Genomic DNA, 24072 nt, shown 5'->3' on the forward strand with positions numbered 1-24072 from the left:
ATAAATTCAGCGTGACCTCCCTGCTCTTGTACTCTGTGCCCCTATTAATAAAACCCAGGATACTAAATGCTTTATTAACTGCTCTCTCCACCTGCCCAGCCATCTTCAATGATCTATGTAAATATACACCCAAGTCTTTCTACTCCTGGACCCCCTTCAAAATTTCACCCCTTATTTTATATTGTCTGCCCATGTTCTTCCTACCAAAATGCATCACCTCATGCATTGGAGGGTCGTTACTCCTGTGGCAAATACTGATTAAAATTTTGTGCTATTTCTACCTTTTGCTCTTGCAACAACCTAGGATGCACTCCACTAGACCAGTTTAGATAGTCAGTGTGACATATATTTTAATATGTTAAGAAGAAAATGAGCCATTTCATAAATAACCTTTCTCTGTTCTAGTATCAAAATAATTCTGAACTAAAGATGAGGCTTGTAAAACAGACATGCTACTTGAATTACTATTACTGCACGTTAGAAAGAACACTTGAGCAAGTTTACATTTTATAAAAGAATCTATATTCTTATTTTTAATTTTTAAATTGCATATTTGTGCAATTCAGGTTTCCCTTTCAATCACCATTTTATAGATGCTGCACTATTACTTCAGCAGTTTGCTTTATAAAATAAGCCTGTGTTAAGTGGAATTTTGCCATTGTGACTATGAAGGATGTTCATTTGTAACAGAAATGCCATGCCTCGTGAGCGAGGAGGACTGTGCCTGTTGTCTTATTTGTACTGAAAGGTAAGGAAGTTAATTTTTATTAAGGAATATCATGAATGTACTTGGTGGCTATCTCCTAAAGCTTTTGTAATGCAGCTTTCTGTTCTCTAGAGTGGTCTTTCAGCTGCTCAGTTTAAATTCTGTAAATGGGCCTTTAGGCTGAAAAATGTGGGCTAATACACCTCTGATAGAATGTTGAATTAGTCGCAAATTGGAAGAATATTTATAGCTGTGTGGCTGAATATTCTATTTTTTCAATTCACAACCTGAATTTCTGAGCAAAAGAGTTATAATGCTTTCAATAATTTATTTAAAACATTTAATTTGTTCTGAAATTTTGACCTCTGGTTAACCGATGTTAGCATGTTTTGAGTAGAAGACATTTGTAGACCAAAACTTCACCACTGAGCTCTAGACCCTAGAATACAAATCTCATCTTTGAGAATAATGAGCCTGAGGCAAAATGATGGGTCGTTAGATGGTTATTTTATTTTAGAGTGAGAGGCAATTAGACTTTGATTTTGTTACCGTATTACTTATACAAGTAAGAAATAACAGTTCATTTCTGAGGACAGAAGCAGCAGTTGTAAAAGATTTCCTAACAGTTCAGATGATTCGAGTTTGAGCACCTTGTGTTGGAGAAAAAAAACAATTCAGCCCTATACGTTACACTACTTGTAATTTGTCACCAGCTATCATTAATATTTAAATTGAATGGATCTGCACATTGCATTTCCTTTATTTTCTCCTCTCACTACTGTGAGGACTTGCTATTAAAACTCAGCTTAACTTTGTTATAGACTTCTAAACCGTATTTATTTCTATTCGATTCCCTCCTTTGTCTAAACAGCTGAGTTTTATTTTCAGATCTTCCTTCCCCCTCTTGTCCCACCCCCCGAACCCCACTATCGAATTTCGTTTGGCCCCCTTATACTATTTATTCTCTTCCGTATACCCTGCCCTTCACATTTGGAATGGGGCAGTAGGGTGCAATTAGCCGGCTTTTGGTGGCTCAATTGAGATTTGAACTGTATGGACAATTGTCCCATTTGTAATTGGAACTTTCAGAGTTAATCTGAACTGTAGCTTCTTTTATCACAATGCCATTATGTAGTGAACAGGATCGATTATCGATTGACAACCTGTACAAATTTACAAGACCAAAGGAGTCCGTTGCAAAGTTATACATTGCTTATGGACCATAATATGCTAATTTTCTTTCTAAAGGCAATCAACTGCATACTGACAACTTTTAATCTGGCGACTGTTTTGTTTACTACATGTCTTACACCTCAAGCCCAGCTAATGAAATGAAGGCCTTCTTTTTGGTAGTACAGATCCTCACGGACAGTTTCAGATCAAAGCCCTCCCCTAATGGATACAAAACTGTTATGACATATTTCTTACATGAAGTTTCTGGGGATAGCTGGTTTAGGAAATGGAAAAACACTGCAGATCTGTCAACATCTGTAAGTTGCCCACCCTCCATCAGTCCTCCTGAACATTCAACATCCGTTTTCAGATGCTGATAGATCTGCTGTCTTTCTAGGTTTTGAAAATGTTATTAACAAATGAAACACAGGTACAGTAGAAACGCTGTTCTGAATTGGAACTAAATAGGGAGCCCCTTGCAGCTGACGTGTTCTGTACATGCCTTAGAAGTGTTTGGTACTGATGCTGAGTGTTTGAAGTGATAAAATGTTCAGTGCTAAAATCACTCATCTTGATAAGTGGCAAATAAATAATGTTCAATGCTATCTTTGGTGTTTGTAATAATAATTGCCTGCAAAAAACTAATTTCTGGTTTGCCAGGCGTTTTTGGAACCTTTCAATTTTGATCTGGGTTAGAAACACTTAGCTGTGACTGGAATTTGCAGTTTACCACCTGTTGGCCACAGTGATATCTAGCCAAAAACTTGCCAAATGCAGTCTATCAGAACAACTTGTGAAATTTTCTGCTGTCACTGAATTATTCATAAATGTAGATAAGGCTTGTCTTTGACTTTTTTAAAAAAATGGAACATTGTTTAAAGTGATTTAAGTAATAGTGATTAAAATTGCTGTAGGGTTTTATCAAGCAATTTGCAGGACCGAACAGCTTTAAAGTTGATAAATTGCGCTGCATTTTAATGAAGAGCTATTAAGACTTTTGAAATATTTAACAATTTTTAACTGACTAAAATTGAAATCTAACATTATATGGTAACTCCAGTGCAGAATTCCTTACATTCAGTGGCCCATGTGATGCTTTAACATATAAATTCACTGTGTTGCTGAGTCATAGAAATTGGGAAGGTTCAGAAGCAAAGTAGTGCGGATGCTGGAAATTTGAAATAACTGAAAATGCTGGAAATACACAGCATCCGTGGAGAGAGGAACTGAGGTAACATTTAAGGTGAATCGGAGATGCACATTCACTTCCTAATCATTAAGTTAGTGATCTCTGCAGCGGCAATAGTAGGCCGATTTAAAGCTGAGCGTGGCATCTCTGTAGTGGGTAGGGGAAACATCCCGCAATGGCTGTGTGGGAACTCCTGCTGGATGGAAGGCGTAACTTAGATGGCGGGTGAGGAGACACCGGATTTAGCAATTGGCGTGCCCATGGCCTGTTGACGCCCACTGCCCAGAGGCATACATACTCCTGGATGGGACACTGTTTCCAGCAGAGAAGGGAAGAAAATATTGAATACATTCAACTGGAAAGCTTTTATGCATTGTCAAATTCATAAACCTAATTAGCAAGAAAAATAGCAAAAGCCCTACAGCTTAAATCAAACTTTCGTGAAAATAGTTCATTATTAAAAGGCTGATAGGCAGCAAATACATGGAAATTATCCAGGAAATGGTTCTGATTATTTTCTGAGAGTGAACCTTAAACATGAGATTATCATCGTGAAATCATCCAATATCAGTTTGTAAAAGTGATGTTATCAGTCTTTCTTTGTTCTGTACCAGGGTTATCAATGTATCCCATACCCTTGATATAAATGTATTTTATGTTTGTAATGCCATTGTTGTTGATCGGTTGATAAATAATGTGCTGTGATAATCTCAAATTTGGTTTCCATTGCATTTTAGTGCATTATGTAAAGCATTAATTGCATGGAGTAGATTTGTGAAAGTGTTACTGTTTTTTTTTGTATCTTCATTTGCTCAGCAGTACAATTTGGCAAAATGTATTGTTCTTTCCTTAACCCTCCTTAAACCATGCACATTTTCTGTCTGAAAGGGTTTAAGAGCAATTGACAGGCCTGGTCCATTACCTTTCTTTATTTTACTGATCATATTTATATAATGCAATTGGTCCTGTGATTTTTATTTTCCTAATCTCTCCCTGTGGGACATATTTTGGCTTCACGTTTCTTGGCTTGATTGAGATCAGCTATTCGTATTGTGTGGGGAAATCCTTTAGCATAGAATCATACAGCACAAAAAGCTTAAAAACAAAAAAACTGCGGATGCTGGAAATCCAAAACAAAAACAGAATTACCTGGAAAAACTCAGCAGGTCTGGCAGCATCGGCGGAGAAGAAAAGAGTTGACGTTTCGAGTCCTCATGACCCTTCGACAGAACTTGAGTTCGAGTCCAGGAAAGAGCTGAAATATAAGCTGGTTTAAGGTGTGTGTGTGGGGGCGGAGAGATAGAGAGACAGAGAGGTGGAGGGGGTTGGTGTGGTTGTAGCGACAAACAAGCAGTGATAGAAGCAGATCATCAAAAGATGTCAACAACAATAGTACAATAGAACACATAGGTGTTAAAGTTAAAGTTGGTGATATTATCTAAACGAATGTGCTAATTAAGAATTCTTAATTAGCACATTCGTTTAGATAATATCACCAACTTTAACTTTAACACCTATGTGTTCTATTGTACTATTGTTGTTGACATCTTTTGATGATCTGCTTCTATCACTGCTTGTTTGTCGCTACAACCACACCAACCCCCTCCACCTCTCTGTCTCTCTATCTCTCCGCCCCCCACACACACACCTTAAACCAGCTTATATTTCAGCTCTTTCCTGGACTCGAACTCAAGTTCTGTCGAAGGGTCATGAGGACTCGAAACGTCAACTCTTTTCTTCTCCGCCGATGCTGCCAGACCTGCTGAGTTTTTCCAGGTAATTCTGTTTTTGTTTAGCACAAAAAGCTTATTGTGCGTCTTCCTTTGGTAAAGCAATTAGCAGCATTATTTCATATTTTGGGAAAGTATGGGCTAATAATGAAAGTTAGCATGGATATGTGAAAGGCAAATGCTATTTGACTAACTTGATTGATGCCTCTGATGAAGTAACTGAGAGGGTTGATGAGGGTAGTGTGGTTAATGCAGAAGTTGACTTTCTAAAGGTGTTTCACAAAGTACCACATAATAGACATGCAAGAAGAAGTAATTGCTTAAAAGGGATAGTGGCACATCGATACAAAATTGTCCAGGGGACAGAAAGCAGAGAGTAGTGGTGGACAATTGTTTTTTTCAGACTGGAGGGAAGTATATAGTAGTGTTCCCCCAGAGGTCAGTATTAGGATCACTGCTTTTTCTGATATACAATAATGAAATTATGCCATGTGCACCCAGGTTAAAGTTTGTAGATGTCTTAAAACTTGGAAACAGTAAAAACAAAATGAGTATAGTAACGGACATCAGGAGGACAGAGACTGGTAAAATGGGCAGACAGAAGGCAGATGAAATTTTAATATAGAAGTAAATTTTAAAGGTGGTGCAGGAATTGTGGAACCTGCAGATGTATGTTTGAAGATGGTTGGATAAGTTGAGAAGACTGTTATAAGTCTCTTTTGTATTAACCATACTATCCCCATCAACCCTCTCCATTACTTCACCAGAGGCATCAATCAAGTTAGTCAATCAGGATTTACCTTTTGCAAATCCATGCTAACTTTCATTATTAGCCCATACTTTTCCAAAACGTGAAATAATTCTGCTTTATATTATTGTCTCTATAAGTTTCCCCACTACCAGGTTGACTGACCTATAGTTGCCAGGTTTATCCCCCTCTCCTTTTTTAAATGGGCATAAACATTTGCAAACTTCCAATCCTGTGACACCAGCTTGTAACCAAGGAGGACAGGAAGATTGTGACCAGAGGCCTCACAATTTCCATCCTTGCTTCCTTCAGTAACGTAATGCATTTCATCTGAAATAAGTGACTTTTCTACTCTTTGGACTGCCATTCTTTTAAGTACATCCTCTATTTATTTTTATCCTATCCTTTATCACTGCTGCCTCCTCCTTTACTGTTGCATTGGCACATTCTCTTTACTGAAGACAAATGCACACTATTCATTTAGTATCTTGTATGTGCCCTCTACCTCTGCAAGAAGGTTTGGTCCCCATTCGACTCCACTAAATATTTGCGTTTACAAAAGAACTTTGGATTCCTGCTTTTATATTGGCCACTAATCCATTCTTATAGTCTCTTTGCCCCTTTTATACCCAGTTTTAGATCTTCAATGTATTATTTTTAATACTGACCTGTAATGCCATTAAACTGCCAAGCTTTAAAACAAGCTTTTGTTCCCACTGTTGAGATTGGATTGCTTGCCTGAGTTAATACTAATATTTTAGTACAAAGTTGCTGATAACCAGTGTTTTGTACCATATTGCAGTTTGATTCCTTATACTTACTGGCAGTGCTAGAAAGTACAAGCTATTTCAGAGGTTTAAATGAACTGAATTGAGTGATCCTCATGTCACTTATGTCAGTGGGGTGACAAATATAAGGCTGCAGTTATATTGTAGCTGCTGATTTCAGACCAGTATCTGTGGTGTGTAGTGCTCATGTGTGCTCTTGCATGGTCCTGGATACTTATTGATAATATTGGATCATGGGCAGAGTATTAATTATCCCCCATGATAATAACAATGGAAAATAAGTTTCCAAATTTCCCAAATGAAGTGATGTCCAGTCTGGGCTCTTCAGCTCCTGATTGGAGTTACTGCATAAACTTAAAACCTGTGACAAATGGCCTTATGCTGGGTATGCACAAAATGTGTATCTAAGCTTTTGGGCTGCATAGGTGCCTGCCATGGAGTTTCAGGTGCCACAGAGATTTTAAATCTATGTTGCAATTAATTTGCACTATTTTTAGGTTCTAGACATATCTTGGTGTTCTGATTTATTACTTCTTTGTCAAAGTGGAAACACCATTTAAAATCACTTTCCAAACCTCCAGGCCCACACTATTGAATTAGCATAAACCTACAAACAAGATAATATAAATCCAAATAGGATCGAGTCACCTCAGTGGCTGGATTGCGAATATTCAGAAGCTGCCTGCGGGTCTCAGTGCAGTTTAGACAGCTCCAGTGCATGAATGAAACATTACACTGGTACCGTAATAGGTGGGGCAGGGGCATTGTAGATGCTTGCTTGCTTTCTTTGAAGATTCATTTTAATTTTCTGAAAATCTTGTAGAATCCATACTATTGATAATGTCATGCTGTTGAAGCCAAGCAATTTCCTATTGTTTTCAGTGTATATATGCATGCGCAATGAGTTCAAATAGGATTCGTAACTCACCCATATACTTCTCCCTTGAAATTGTAAAGTAACATATAACAAGATACCATTTTGTTTGGGGGAGCCAGGATTGTGCTGTCCCTGGCATCAGAGCTGTAACTTTTACATTCACCAATATTGAGAGAGGTCAGTTGCCTTGCTGTATTGGTTCAAAACAGTTGCACTGTACCCTTGTGTCCACTTGGACTGTCCTTAACATTTCTGTGTTTGTTAAAATTGCTGTCTGTTCAGATGGTCCTCATTGTTTGTGGCAGAAATGATGAGGATGATTTTTGAAAATGCTGAATAATGAATCATTTTCAGGTGCACTGTTTTCTTGATGTGTGTACTGTACCTGAGTTTTCTTGTGGCCTTGACAGTGAACAAGAGTTTTCACTTTACAGTTCTACAGATAAAGTGACCTACAGCAGTTGTTTAGAAATCAGTTGTACAATATTCGGACCAAGGGCATCTATAATATATTTAAATATTATGAACAGGTCATTGTAGATTAGCATTTATATTGTTAACACCTGAATCCATAAAACAATCTTTTGTTTCAGTGTAATTAACAAATGAGTCTTCATGGGAAAGGCAACCTGGCTCCTAAGCAAACATTGTGGACATTACATTTTTTGGGGAGCTTTCTGATTGGTTTTCTCTCTCTCCTCTCTCCTTTCTACTTTCTACTTTTCTTCTTTTTCCCCCTTTTTCTCTCTCTCCTCCTGTCTCTAGCTTTTTCACTCTCCTTTTTCACTCTCACTCTCCTCCCTATCTTGCGTGTGCTGCACCCACTCTCCCACCCCAGAAGTTGTGAATGGAATTGAATGCTTGAATTATCGGCAAGTGTTTCACTTTGATGGCATGCAGGGCAGCAGATGATAGTTGGTCTGAAGATGTGTGACCCTAAGGAGCTCCTGCCATTCTGTCTGCATGACTGACATCTGACAACCACTGTCATCTTCCTTTACATCAAGTATACTTGAGTGGGAGGGTTTTCCTTTTGCAGCCTAATAACTTCTTCTATTTTTCCTGATACTGTACTCATAGAATTATAAAATGACTGCCTTCTGTGTTGCATCATTCAGTCCAGTGTGTCTGTGCCAGCTCTTTGGGAAAGCTATCCAATTATTTTTTTCTCCATAGCCCTATAAATTTTCCCCCTTGAAATATTTATTAAATTTCCTTTTGAAAGTTATTGAGCCTACTTCCACCACCCTTTCAGGCAATGCGCTCCACGTTGTAGCACTCTGCATTAAAAAAATTTCCCCTCATCATTCCCCTGCTTTTGTCAGTTATCTTGAATCTGTGTCCTCCAACCCTTCTGCCATTAGAGATGGTTTCTCCTCTTAACCCTTCACAATTTTGAACACCTCTATTAAATCTCCCTTTCATCTTTTGCATAATGTGGACAACTCCAGCTTCTGTAATATCTCTGTGTAACTGAGTGGCTTGCCCATTTCAGAAGGCATTTAAGAGTCAACCGCATTGCTGTGGGTTTGGAGTCACATGTAGACTGTGTAAGGATGGCAGATTGCTTACCCTGAAGGTCGTTATTAACCCAGCTGGGTTTTATTGACAATCCTAATCATTATTAATGAAAGTAGCATTTTATTCCAGATTTATTAATGAATTAAGGTCAAATTCCCTGAGCTGCTGTGGTGGGATTTGTACTCGCCTCCAGTACATTAGTCCTGGCCTCCAGATTATTAGTCTAGTAACATTACCACATTAGTCCAACATTGTGAAGATGCTGTGTAATTCTAAATGATGTATTGACCTGGGAGCTTCACCCGCATTTGCTCATCACCAGTGTCAGGCATAATTTGGATGCAAACTAACTGGGTGAAAGTGAGTTAAGTACATAACTACAATATGCCAAGTCTTCTCAATTGATCCATTTAAGCAATCTCTGCTCACAAATCTGGCCAACGTCCACAATTCTCAAATGTGAGTATTCCCCTATTGCAGTTGTTCAGTCACACTTAACCTTCAGGTGCAGCAGGAAAGAAAATCATTCCTCTGGTGTTCTAGTGCAATTTTTTGAGTATTTAAATAAAAAAAAATCTCACTGAAATCCCTCTCTTCTGTCATCTTTGATTTTTTATGGAATAAATATAGCTCACATTGGAAAAGCTTAAGATAAAAACAAAAAACTGCGGATGCTGGAAATCCAAAACAAAAACAGAATTACCTGGAAAAACTCAGCAGCATCAGCGGAGAAGAAAAGAGTTGACGTTTCGAGTCCTCATGACCCTTCAACAGAACTGAATGAATATTAGGAGAGAGGTGAAATATAAGCTGATTTAAGGTGGGGGGAGAGAAGTTGGGGGGGTGTGGTTGTAGGGACAAGCAAGCAGTGATAGGAGCAGATAATCAAAAGATATCACAGACAGAAGAACAAAGAGGTGTTGAAGGTGGTGATATTATCTAAACAAATGTGCTAATTAAGAATGGATGGCAGGACACTCTAGGTACAGCTCTAGTGGGGGTGGGGTGGATAGACTAACAGGGCATAAAAGATATAGATTTAAAAATAATGGAAATAGGTGGGAAAAGAAAAATCTATATAAATTATTGGAAAAAACAAAAGGGAGGGGGAAGAAACGGAAAGGGGGTGGGGATGGAGGAGGGAGTTCAAGATCTAAAGTTGTTGAATTCAATATTCAGTCCAGAAGGCTGTAAAGTGCCTAGTCGGAAGATGAGGTGCTGTTCCTCCAGTTTGCATTGGGCTTCACTGGAACAATGCAGCAAGCCAAGGACAGACATGTGAGCAAGAGAGCAGGGTGGAGTGTTAAAATGACAAGCGACAGGGAGATTTGGGTTATTCTTGCGGACAGACCACAGTTGTTCTGCAAAGCGGTCACCCAGTTTACGTTTGGTCTCTCCAATGTAGAGGAGACTGCATTGGGAGCAACGAATGCAGCAGACTAAGTTAGGGGAAATGCAAGTGAAATACTGCTTCACTTGAAAGGAGTGTTTGGGCCCTTGGACGGTGAGGAGAGAGGAAGTGAAGGGGCAGGTGTTGCATCTTTTGCATGGGCATGGGGAGGTACAATAGGTGGGGGTTGAGGAGTAGGGGGTGATGGAGGAGTGGACCAGGGTGTCCCGGAGGGAATGATCCCTACGGTATGCCGCCAGGGTGGGGTGAAGGGAAGATGTGTTTGGTGGTGGCATCATGCTGGAGTTGGTGGAAATGGCGGAGGATGATCCTTTGAATGCAGAGGCTGGTGGGGTGATAATTGAGGACCAGGGGGACCCTATCATGTTTCTGGGAGGGAGGAGAAGGCGTGAGGGCGGATGCGCGGGAGATGGGCCGGACACGGTTGAGGGCCCTGTCAACGACTGTGGGTGGAAAACCTCGGTTAAGGAAGAAGGTGGACATGTCAGAGGAACTGTTTTTGAAGGTAGCATCATCAGAACAGATGCGACGGAGGCGAAGGAACTGAGAGAATGGAATGGAGTCCTTACAGGAAACGGGGTGTGAGGAGCTGTAGTCGAGGTAGCTGTGGGAGTCGGTAGGCTTGTCATGGATATTGGTGGACAGTCTTTCACCAGAAATTGAGACAGGTCACGGAAGGGAAGGGGAGTGTCAGAGATGGACCATGTGAAAATGATGGAGGAGTGGAGATTGGAAGCAAAATTAATAAATTTTTCCATGTCCTGACGAGAGCATGAAGCAACGCCGAAGTAATCATCGATGTACCGGAGAAAGAGTTGTGGGAGGGGGCCAGAGTAGGACTGGAACAAGGAATGTTCCACATACCCAATAAAGGGACAGGAATAGCTGGGGCCCATGCGGGTACCCATAGCCACACCTTTAATTTGGAGGAAGTGAGAGGAGTTAAAGGAGAAATTGTTCAGTGTGAGAACAAGTTCAGCCAGACGGAGGAGAGTACTGGTGGATGGGGATTGTTCGGGCCTCTGTTCAAGGAAGAAGCTAAGGGCCCACAGACCATCCTGGTGGGGGATGGAGGTGTAGAGGGATTGGACGTCCATGGTGAAGAGGATGCGGTTGGGGCCAGGGAACTGGAAATTGTTGATGTGACGTAAGGTGTCAGAGGAATCACGGATGTAGGTGGGAAGGGACTGGACAAGGGGAGAGAGAAGGGAGTCAAGATAACGAGAAATGAGTTCCGTGGGGCAGGAACAGGCTGAGACGATCGGTCTACCGGGACAGTTCTGTTTCTGGATTTTGGGTAGGAGGTAGAAGCGGGCCGTCCGAGGTTGGGCGACTATCAGGTTGGAAGCTGTGGGAGGAAGATCTCCAGAGGAGATGAGATCAGTGACAGTCCTGGAAACAATGGCTTGATGTTCAGTGGTGGGGTCATGGTTCAGGGAGAGGTAAGCTTCCCTGATTTCAGGATTCTGAATCTGATGTATGAATTTCGGTTCAATGAGTTGAAACTTACATTTTCATAGTTAGAAGAAATATATAAGTTGGTGCTTTCCTTGAGCTCTGGTGGTGTCTGCTGAGTTTTGCCCATTTTGCGTTTGACTGTATTTTAATGACATTGGCAATTTGACATTGGACACATTTTTGGATTTACGTTCTGAGTTGCACAGAGGAAACTCGGCCTGTGAGTTTTTAAATCTTATTCCTCATCAGTGCACTTTACACTCCAGTTTTTATCCAGCAGTAATTATTGTGTTAAATATCCAAGACATAAAACAAACTTTGCTGAAGACATTCTCAGCTCCATTCCTCATTAGAGTCTGCAAACTTCAATCATCTGTGGTGCAATTACAACTGGTCTGTGCAGAAGATATTGGTTGACATGCACAGCAAACTATTGCACAGTTTAGAAGACTTTAATGATTCAAGAATTGGGAATGAGCAAAACCATGCACATACTGAAGTATTTGGGTGAGGGGAGAATATATCATCCTTTCTAACCTTATATGCTCCTGCATCTTCTATTTTGTCACAAAGGACCAAAATTAGTGACTGATGGAGGCAACCACTTAAGCAGCAGGAATATTTCCTTCCTACCCAATTAGATACAGTTTTATTGCTTTAGCTTGTGAAGCTGCCTCGACCAAGGGAGGAGACCATTCCTCCTGTAAAGTTACAACATAGTGTGAATCAGTGAAGTCATAGGCTGATTTTTAAAAAAAATCTCTATGTTGTCTAGATCATTGGCATGCTTGGATTATTAATAGCTAATTTTATGTACAGTTTGACAAAAATATGGGCTAATGCTCAGTAAGTCTATCCTGTGCATAGCTGAACAATACAGATCAGAGAAGTTAAAAACAGAAAATGCTGGAAAAACTCAGCAGACCTGGCAGCATCTGTGTAGAGAGAAACAGATCAATGTTTCAAGTCCGTATGACTCGAGGTAGAAATGTGATAGATTTTATACTGCTTAAGAGGGGATGGAGCAGGTGGAGCAAAATCAAAGGTCAGGGATAAGTGGGAGCTCAGGAGAGATTTGATAAAGATGTCATGGACACAAGTCAAAGGGAATGTTAATGGTAATGTTAAAGACTAAAGAATGTGCTGCTAGTGGCATAAAGGTAAGATAGCAGAATGTTAATAGCAGAACAAGGGTCAATGCTTTGCAAAAGCAAAACATAAGAACAAGTGACAGATGGATCTGTGGAGGTTAGGGAAAAATGGATTAAAAAGGGGGTCAAGATGGAGGAGAGAGTTCGTGGTCTTAAGTTGGTGAACTCAATGTTAAGTCCAGAAGGCTGTAAAGTGCCTAATCGGAACCTGAGGTGCTGTTCCTCCAGTTTTCGTTAGGTTTCACTGAAACGTTGCAGCAGGCCAAGGATGGACATGTGGCCATGAGAGCAGGATGGTGAGTTGAAACGGCAAGCGACAGGAAGGTCTGGGTCATGCTTGCAGACTGAGTGAAGGTGTTCTGCAAAGCAGTCACCCAGTCTGCATTTAGTCTGCACAATGTAGAGGAGATTGCATTGGGAGCGGTGAGTATAGTAGACCAAATTGAAAGAGGTGCAAGTGAAGCACTGCTTCATCTGAAAGGAGTGTTTGGGACCTTGGATGGTGAGGAGTAATGGGGCAGGTGTTGCACCACCTGTGATTGCCTAGGAAGGTGCCGTGGAAAGGGGATGAGGATTTGGGGACGATGGAGGAGTGGACCAGGGTATCTCGGAGGGATCGGTCCCTATGGAATGCTGATAGGTGGGGTATGGGGAAGATGTGTTTGGTGGTGGCATCACGCTGGAGTTAGCGGAAGTGGCGGAGATGATCTTTTGAATGCGGAGGCCGGTGGAGTCAAAAGTGAGGACAAGGGGGAAGCCCCAGCCCCATCACCAGTTGTGCTAGATTAACCGATCTCAGCCATTATGGTCACTGAGCAACTATAATTTACCTTAATTAGTCTAGCTTGGAGGAAGAGAGGCAAGAAAGATGCATGTCAAGGTTCTGACTTGACTGCAACACTTCCGGCATGGTTGTGTAGGTGCAAATATTGGGTTGGCACAGGATCAATCTCTGCTGTTCTGCCACCCTAACAGCACTCAGTACCAAAGATTACATGCGAATAATAGTGCCTGGATAATACACTGGAAGGTGACCAGCATCTATTGAAATGAACACCAACAAGGGCAAAAAACAAAGCTGTGATTCTGCACCAAGTGAGGAGAAAAAGAAACTCAAAGTGGGGTTACAAAATCAACCCCTTTAACACAGGGAGAATAAAAATGAAAAAAAATGATATTTTTTCTTTTCTTGCCTTACTACTTGAAAACATATTTGATTGAACTGGCTTAGTTAAATCGAAACTGATAACTGCTGAAGAAACCTGATGCACAATGTAATATTTTGATTTTTACCCCGTTCTCAATATAACTGCACATACTTCAATTACCTTAGCACCCCACAATAAATCCAGCACTGTTCTCGATTAGCAACTACTGTGCCTCAGTGAACGTATCTTTTGATCTGTTGGATGTATGGTGCATAATTGTCCGAATACCATCACCGAGTACTGTAGATGTGGTTTTTGTGTATGTGATAGATACAAACATCATAATGACATAATACATGCAATGAGAAAAGGTTATTTGGCTCATTAAGACTTCTAATGAACTGCTGTATCATAGATTCTGGTCTTGCTAAGTAACTTCTTCAGAGAAGATCTTTATAAATGTCCCTGATCTCAAAAATTATTAGAGCAAAAGCTAGGATTTATCCATTTCCATTCTCCAATCTTGAATTTTATCTAGAAAGTTCCGTTGTGAGTTCACTCCCAACTGCAAAGCAACATTTGTGTCCCATGCAGTATTTTGTCTCATGTTTATGGTTATTTTTGCCACAGATAGTCTAGATATTTTCTTAAAGTAATGATTCACGGTGGGCTGGTATTCTAAAGGATTTTGTAGCCATACTTTGCCCAACTGTAAGACCTGGGAGACTTCAGTGTTGAAGGGTGTTATGACTCATGTTGTTTCTGTCCATGCTTAATAATGTTCAGCAAAGTTGCTAGGTAATGATTGTGTGATAATTCTTTATCAGTTTGTTAATTCCATAAACCTTTGCACTCTTTTTAAAAGTCCTTTAATTCTGTATTAAGTATTTTCTAAAATCCCAAATCCATGCTATAGCGATCATCCATTAATTTAGTTTCATCTCAAAGCACTGCAGTAGGTTTATCAGGAATAACTATTACATCTGCTCCTTAGGGGCTCTGTTCTTTAGATGAATATTAGTTGTACCCCATTTAGTAGATGATCCCCTTTTCTCTCTCTTTCCCCCCCCCCCCCCACCCTAATTCAGGTGTTGTAAGTACTTCATAGTTTCAAGGCAATGTATCTTGCTCTTCCCCTTAAATGCTAGGGTAAGGTTTAATTTTAATTCTTATAGAATAAGTATTTTTTGGGCAGTGCAGACCCAATATTTGAATGGTGGTCTACTGTGGCATAAATTTCTATGATTTTATGAACTTAAAGGCCCTAAATCCTGTTTCCATTGGCATAATATCAGAATAGTACCTGAAAAGGGAATATATATTCCTGGATCTTTTAATATTTTGGTTAAGTTCACCAAAAAGAATTAGGTATAAAAGGTTTTAAAAGCCAAAAGTGTTTATTTGAAAATGAAACCTAGCAAGTCAAATGAAATTCTCAAGGTTTATGCATGGTTTGAAAATTGTCAATATTAATGGTTTCGATGCTCAAATAAATATTAAACAGGTAAGACCAATATAGAATTCTCTTTGCAAAGGTTAACATAGTGTGATGTTCAGTTGATAAGTGATAACTGAACTTCATGTCTATCGGTTGAACGTAAGTACAGTATGAAGGCAGGTTTACATTGGCAGGTTTACCATCTTTTGATAACTAGAATGGGTTATACATTTGCAGTTTGACATAGGGTACCCATAGGGTTTTGGATGCACATTGATAACCAATTCATTCCCATGTTCATTTTTATATATTTAATACATTCAATTCTTGAATATTTAAAGTGGCCTTCTGATTCTATATTGTTTCACATGTCATTGGGCTTATTTTGCAGTATTGTCTGCATGTAGAATTTGGTATTGTAGTTTAATTGTTTGCAAAAAGTACTGAGAATTATTTTTCATATGGCATCTATTTTAACTTTTGTTTTCATTTAACAAAGTCAGAAAATTTTACCAAATCGATCTTGGATCACAGGGGGGGAAAAAAAGTACAGTCGCATTCCCACTTTTACAATCCCATAGAGACTTATAACTTTTTAAAAGAAATTCTAACTTCCAGTTAAGCTGAATGATTGATACAAGATTTCACGTTTTAAGGCATTTACTGTAACAAACAGGCTAAAAGCACTATTGACTTAACACTATCTTTAGCAACTTATACTTTAAACTATAGAACAGAACTTTTAACAACCCAAAAAAAAAACACTATCAGGCATACGTTATCTTTAAATAGACATTCAATTCTTCTAGAATTAGTCCAAAATAATTGTTGGCTCCTGAGGGTTTACTTCTGTTCTTTTCCTTTCTCAGCCTGGTAACTTCTAATTTCAGAAATGTCCTTCATTGTGACATTTCCTTCACAGAGATCCTCTGTCCACTGCCAGCTAGGTGAAACCTCCAGCTTTGTTTTAACTCCTCACAAATTTGGTCTTCTCAATACAAGTATTCTGGCATGGTGAATCATAGATCAGCTAGAGGCTGAAAGTCTCTCCTTCTCCAAGACCCTGGCAGATTAACCCACTTATCTGTGATATTCAGTGATATTTCAGGAATACTTCTAACCTGGCTCCCTCAGTACCCTTCCCACCACAAAGCCCATCACCACCATGTCAATATGCATCACATGGGCCTTGTCTCCAGGTAGAGATGCTGATTAGTTATCCTTGAGACCCCAACTCTCTATTATCTTGGAAGTAAATGGACAATTTAAAGCACAACTGTTTACAATCCAACATTCTCAACACTTTTCTGGGACTTTGGAGACTCTCAGTCACTCCAATGTTAGCACAGACAGGCTGCTGCCTTTGTCTGCAAGTGTAAATGCCTTGCACCTTTCTCCAGTAAAACCATTTGGACCCCCTTTAATCTCTAACAATCAAACCACCCAGGCTTCCAGTCAGTTAGACCTCAGAACAGGTCAAATGGTCATCTCCATTTTACCTTAAATTGAGGACAATCCCAAAACATAATATTTTAAACCTCATAATAGTCCCGAAACATAATAAGCTTATAAACCTCATAATTGTAACACTACCAGAGAGGTGGGAAATGAAAACAATAACATGAACTTCTTCAGTACTAGCGTGATTTTGAATGCTGATGATGAAATGCTATCTGAATTTTAAATACGTATTTTGGGTACAGTGTATGAACCCAAAACATTTCTTGTTTTTCCCCCACCAATATAGATTTGACATGGTGTGTTTGCAACTTTATTATACATTTTTAAAAAATTTTGTATTTGTCAGTTTTCCTAAATATTTTACAATTGCTTTACATATGCCTATGTATAGCAATTTTATGTTCTTGAACTTGTATCATTTATAAAATATTTCCTCACACCCTGCCCAATGATGTCTCTTCCTTCCCTCACCCCTCAAAATACAACGCTACCTGGTCCCTGTGATATCTGAGTAGAGCCTAAGCTGGTACTTATCAATAGTCCTAATGACATGTTTTCCAGGCGTTGGTATGGGGAGCTTTGCTCTGGTAAGCATTGAACTTGAGTTTTGTTCTGCTGCTTGGTAAATTGAAATTTTATTCAAACTAAAAGTTTAAGATTAAAGCCTTGTATTTATTAAATGTTAAATTTCAAATGCAATTCATTCTGTAGATTAATTACATTTTTGTACAAGGGATTGGTATCTGACCACATCATTTGCTTTGTGTAAGTTAGCACTATTGGTGTGCAGTCTACTACCTCTCCACTGTTTGGAATTGGGGGATAAAGGCTGGAGATCAACAACATTTGTGTATTGATCTCCAAAAATGTCCCAAAGAAGCCACCTCTTAAAGTTCAATGTTTAATAGTAAAATATTCCTTGGGCACTGAAGCTTTAAGGGAGGGAGTCTTTGGACTGTAAGGGGGAAATCTGTCTTCAGGCCATTTTTTTCAAATGAGCCTACACATCCTGTCTGGGCTGTAAACCACAGCAGGAAATGACATAAGAAACCTACACTGCAGGGATAGTTCAGGCGGAAATGTGCTCAGGCAAGATTTCTCAAGGCTAATTATTTGAATATGCAGAAAGGCCTTTAATATTTCTGATCAAACTGGGCAGTAGCAGATATGAAACTAAAAGTAGGATTCACTTAGAGTTACAATTGTTCAATTCTACACAATTTTTTCATTGCATTGAAATAAATAGCTTGCTTGTGTGTAATTCCAACCATTTTAAAGTTTTTCTGCTAAAACTTTTTTTTTCTTATGCATAGTGATTTTGTTTCAGCCTTATCCTCCACAGAGGTTGAGCTTCCAAGTGTTTCCTGTTACCTTATGAATTGCTGTTGTTTCTTGGCATGCTGTTACTACTAATGACAGATTTGCCCAAATTTTCCACATTGTGTTTATGCTAAAGGGATCAGTGCTTTACTTACCCTTTTTTATACTTTTCATAACTTAGATCTTAAAAACCTGCCATTTAATAATTATTATTCCAGCATCCTCCTTATAGTGTGACATAAACACATGCTAACAGCAGAAAATCCAGCAAGAATATGCCCCCCTTAAGATGTTTGGGTAATAGTCTTGCTGTAAATGCAAGAGAGCACCCACCTAACTCTATCTTCCTACAGAATTTAGAAAATGCCAATGTCATGGGTTGTGCTCTCTTAACTGCCTATAATCAGTATGTTTTATATGGAACGACATGTGCCTTTTCTTACCCTTGGATTGTGTATTCCAATTAAATAATTCAGGAGCAAGCTTTTGTGCATTTTAAATAAAGAAGATTATTTATTCCCTCTCATTTATCCCAAATTAATGCAATGGCTCACATTTGCACAAAAATATTGTCAAAGTGCACAATCTTTCTGTATCCAGATTACGTTAATTCAGTCTCAATTTCCCATGTGACGGGCCTGTGGTTTCTTGAATGGATTTGGTGATTTTAAAGTTGAAGTGAGGGTCTTGTAAAGTGAAGGGTTTGTAGCAGGTTGAGGTTTCTTGTATTCGAATATATAGCTCTCAGGTGAACTTTGAAACTAGAGCAGGTTAAGTACTTTAGCTGCTTGCTGATTTGCTAGTTTGAGTCTGGAACTTAAACAGGTAGTGTGGAAACTCCATGGTCTTTAGGTGTTGGGCCATCCTTAAGCAATGTGATGTGTGAATTCCACAAATGGCTGTGAGGGGCCCTCAACTATAAGACCATAAGACATAGGAGCAGAAATTAAGCCATTCGGCCGATCGAGTCTACTCCACCATTCAATCATGGCTGATAAGTTTTTCAACCCCATTCTCCCGCCTTCTCCCCATAACCTTTGATCCCCTAACCAATCAAGAGCCTATCTATCTCGGTCTTAAATACACTCAATGACCTGGCCTCCACAGCCTTCTGTGGTAATGAATTCCATAGATTCACCACTCTCTGGCTAAAGAAGTTTCTCCTCATCTCCGGGACACCCTGGTCCACTCCTCCATCACCCCCTACTCCTCAACCCCCACCTACGGCACCTCCCCATGCATACGCAAAAGATGCAACATCTGCCCCTTCACTTCCTCTCTCCGCACCATCCAAGGGCCCAAACACTCCTTTCAAGTGAAGCAGTATTTCACTTGCATTTCCCCAAACTTAGTCTACTGCATTCGTTGCTCCCAATGCGGTCTCCTCTACATTGGAGAGACCAAACGCAGACTGGGCGACCGCTTTGCAGAACACCTTCGGTCTGTCCGCAACAATGACCCAGAACTCCCTGTCGCTTGCCATTTTAACACTCCACCCTGCTCTCTTGCCCACATGTCTGTCCTTGGCTTGCTGCATTGTTCCAGTGAAGCTCAACGCAAACTAGAGGAACAACACCTCATCTTCCGACTAGGCATTTTACAGCCTTCCGGACTGAATATTGAATTCAACAACTTTAGATCTTGAACTCCCTCCTCCATCCCCACCACCTTTCCGTTTCTTCCCCCTCCCTTTTGTTTTTTTCCAATAATTTATATAGGTTTTTCTTTTCCCACCTATTTCCATTATTTTAACTCTATACCTTTTATGCCATTTTACCCCACCCCCACTAGAGCTGTACCTTGCGTGTCCTGCCATCCATTCTTAATTAGCACATACTTTTAGATAATATTACCACCTTCAACACCTCTTTGTTCTTTTGTCTGTGACATCTTTTGATTATCTGCTCCTTTCACTGCTTGATTGTCCCTACAACCATCCTCCCCCACTTCTCTCCCCCCCACCCCACCTTAAACCAGCTTATATTTCACCCCTCTCCTGTTTTTACTTAGTTCTGTTGAAGGGTCATGAGGACTCGAAACGTCAGCTTTGTTCTTCTCCGCTGATGCTGTCAGACCTGCTGAGTTTTTCCAGGTAATTCTGTTTTTATTTTGGATTTCCAGCATCCGCAGTTTTTTGTTTTTTATCTCCTCATCTCTGTTCTAAAAGGTCTTCCCTTTACTCTGAGGCTGTGCCCTCGGGTCCTAGTCTCTCCTACTAATTGAAACATCTTCCCCACGTCCACTCTATCCATGCCTTTCAGTATTCTGTAAGTTTCAATCAGATCCCCCCTCATCCTTCTAAACTCCATCGAGTATAGACCCAGAGTCCTCAAACATTCCTCATATGTTAAGCCTTTCATTCCTGGGATCATTCTCGTGAACCTCCTCTGGAACCTCTCCAGGGCCAGCACATCCTTCCTGAGATCCGGGGCCCAAAATTGCTCACAATATTCTAAATGTGGTCTGTCCAGAGCCTTATAAAGCCTCAGCAGCACATCCCTGCTTTTATATTCCAGTCCTCTCGAAATAAGTGCCAACATTGCATTTGCCTTCCTAACTACCGACTCAACCTGCAAGTTAACCTTAAGGGAATCCTGGACTAGGACTCCCAAGTCCCTTTGCACTCCAGATTTCTGAATTTTCTCCCCGCCTCCTCAATACTACCTGTGCCTCCACCTATCTTTGTATCACCTGCAAACTTAGCCAGGATGCCCTCAGTTCCTTCATCTAGATCATTAATGTATAAAGTGAAAAGTTGTGGTCCCAACACTGACCCCTGCGGAACTCCACAAGTCACCGGCCACCATCCTGAGAAGGACCCCCTTATCCCCACTCTCTGCCTCCTGCCAGACAGCCAATCTTCTATCCATGCTAGTACCTTGCCTCTAACACCATGGGTTCTTATCTTACTGAGCAGCCTCCTGTGTGGCACCTTGTCAAAGGCCTTCTGGAAGTCCAAGTAGATAACATCCATTGGCTCTCCTTTGTCTAACCTACTCGTTACCTCCTCAAAGAATTCAGACAGATTTGTCAGGCATGACCTCCCCTTGATGAAACCATGCTGACTTTGCCCGATTTTACCATGCACTTCCAAGTATTCTGAAATCTCATCCTTAATAATGGACTCTAAAATCTTACCAAAGACCAAGGTCATGCTAATCAGCCTGTAATTTCCCGTCTTTTGCCTCACCCCCTTCTTAAACAGGGGGGTTACATTAGCAATTTTCCAGTCCTCTGGGACCCTCCCTGACTCCAGTGATTCCTGAAAGGTCACCACTAATGCCTCCACTATCTGTTCAGCTATCTCCTTCAGAACTCTGGAGTGTAACCCATCTGGTCCAGGTGATTTATCCACCTTCAGACCTTTCAGTTTTCCTAGCACCTTCTCCTTGGTAATGGCCACCATACTCACCTCTGCCCCCCGACTCTCTTGATCTTTGGGGATGTCGCTCGTGTCTTCCACTGTAAAGACTGATGCAAAGTACCTATTCAGTTCCTCCGCCATTTCTTTGTTCCCCACTACGACTTCTCCAGCCTCATTTTCCAGCAGCCCAATGTCCACTTTTGCCTCTCTCTTACCCTTTATATATCTAAAATAAACTCTTGCAATCTTCTGTTATATTACTGGCTAGTTTACCCTCATATCTAATCTTCTCCCTCCTTATTTCTTTTTTAGTTGTCCTCTGTTGGTCTTTGTAGGCTTCCCAAACCCCTGGTTTCCCACTGCTCTTCGCTGCATTGTATGCTTTCTCTTTAGCTTTTATGCTGTCCCTGACTTCACTTGTCAGCCATGGTTGCCTCGTCCTCCCTTTAGTATGCTTCTTCTTCCTAGGGGTGAATTTTTGCTGTGTCTCCCAGATTACTCCCAGAAACTCCTGCCATTGCTGTTCCACTGTCTTTCCTGCTAGGCTCATCTCCCAGTCAATTCTGGCCAGCTCCTCCCTCATGCCTCTGTAGTTGCCTTTATTCAACTGTAATACCGTTACATCTGATTCCAGCTTTTTCCTCTCAAATTGCAGGGTAAATTCTATCATATTATGGTCACTTCTGCCAAAGGGTTCCTTCACCTTAGCTCCCTTATCAAATCTGCCTCATTACACATGACTAAATCTAGAATTACCTGTTCCCTAGTGGGCTCCACCACAAGCTGCTCCAAAAAGCCATCTCGTAGACATTCCACAAATTCCTTTTCTTGGGATCCACTACCAACCTGATTTTCCCAGTCTACCTGCATATTGAAATCCCCCATGATCACTGTAACCTTGCCTTTCTTACACGCCTTTTCTATCTCCTGGTGTATCTTGTGCCCCACATCCTGACTACTGTTTGGAGGCCTGTACATAACTCCCATTATGGTTTTTTTACCTTTGCCATTCCTCAACTCTACCCACACAGGTTCTACATCATCTGACCCTACATCATTTCTGCTATCGATTTAATTTCATTTCTTACTAACAAAGCAACCCCACCCCCTCTGCCAACCTGCCTATCTTTAGCTCCCAGTCCTGATCCCCTTGTAGCCATGTCTCCGTAATGCCCACCCCATCATACCTGCCAATTTCAATCTGCGCCACAAGCTCATTTACCTTATTTTGTATACTGCGTGCATTCAGATACAACACCTTCAGTCCTTTATTTTTCATCCCCTTTCTCATTGCCATCCCTTTAGCTGATATGCTTGAAGTTAGATTCCTAGCACTTTCCAAACACTATCCTATTTTGTGTTCAGGAGACTTTAATAGCCTCTCCTGTGCTCTCCTTTCTTTTCAGTTTTTTCATAATTTTCCATGAAGTTGAATCCACCCCCCACACACTAACCTGCTGCTTTGTTTCCCATTAGTCATACTTCTTGGAGTTTTAGCAGCCCCCCCCCCCACCACTTTCTAGTTTAAAGTCCTGTTGACCACCTTATTTACCCTTTCGCTTGAATATTGGTCCGAGATCGGTTCAGGTGGAGACCGTCTCCAACTGTACAGACCCCTCTTGTTCCAATACTGACACCAGTGCCCCTCGAAATGGGACCCCTCTTTCCTGCACCACTCCTTTAGCCACGTGTTTACTTCCCTTATTCTCGCGTCCCTATGCCAATTTGCACGTGTCTCGGGTAGTAATCCGGAGATTATAACTCTTGAGGACCTGTTCTTTAATTTAGTTCCTAGTTCCTGATAATCCCCAAACAGGTCCTCTTTCCTAGTCTTACCTATGTTATTTGTCCTGATGTGGACCACACCAACTGAATCCTCCCCCTCCCTCTCCAATATGCTTTCAAGCCGGTCAGAGATGTCCCTCACTCTGGCACCGGGCAGGCAACATACCATGCGGGACTCTCGATCCTGCTTACAAAGGAAGCTGTCAATTCCCCTAATTATAGAATCCCCTACAACTACCACTTGTCTTTTTGCTCCCCGTTCTTGAATGGCCTCCTGTGCCACGGTGCCGTGGTCAGCTGGCTCATCCTCCCTACAGCCCTGTTCCTCATCCACACAGGGAGCAAGTACCTCGTACCTGTTGGACAAGTTCAAGAGCTGAGGCTCCTTTGTTCCTCTACCTGCCTCACTTGCAGTCACACCCTGCTGACCCTGACCACTGACCGAACTTGAGATACTTAATCCACCAGGTGTGACTGTCCAGGTAACTCTCCACCTCCCGGATGTGCCACAGCATCCAGAGCTCAGACTCCAGCTCAGCAATTCTGAGCCGGAGTTCCTCCAGCAACCAACACTTGCTGCAGATGTGGTCACTGCGGCTCGCAATGGGATCTGCCTGCTCCCACATCATACAGCTACAGCAGATCACCTGCCCAACCATCTCTACTTAGTTAATTAATTTATTAATTAGCTTTGCAGTGTTTTTTTTTCAAATTTGGTGCAGATTTCCTACCAACCAATCAGGTCACAGCTTTCCTGTGATGTCACTTTTTCAGTTTTTGGCTTCAGTTACTCTGTGCCCCAAA

General features: G+C 40.9%; 1 protein-coding gene across 5 annotated transcripts in view; it reads left to right on the top strand.

Annotated features, from left to right (window-relative positions):
• Positions 1-24072, top strand: part of LOC121286953 (casein kinase I) — a 106179-nt gene that overhangs the window by 7278 nt on the left and 74829 nt on the right. Inside the window, exon 1 of one of the 5 annotated variants that reach the window (XM_041204293.1) lies at positions 730-748. The exons of the other annotated variants lie outside the window; for them this stretch is intronic. The gene's annotated coding sequence lies outside the window, so the exon portion shown is untranslated. Of the gene's footprint in view, positions 1-729; positions 749-24072 lie in introns of those variants that run through there. 5 annotated transcript variants of the gene reach the window in all.

Source organism: Carcharodon carcharias, chromosome 14 (assembly GCF_017639515.1).
Source record: "Carcharodon carcharias isolate sCarCar2 chromosome 14, sCarCar2.pri, whole genome shotgun sequence".
In the NCBI taxonomy this organism is placed as follows: domain Eukaryota; kingdom Metazoa; phylum Chordata; class Chondrichthyes; order Lamniformes; family Lamnidae; genus Carcharodon; species Carcharodon carcharias.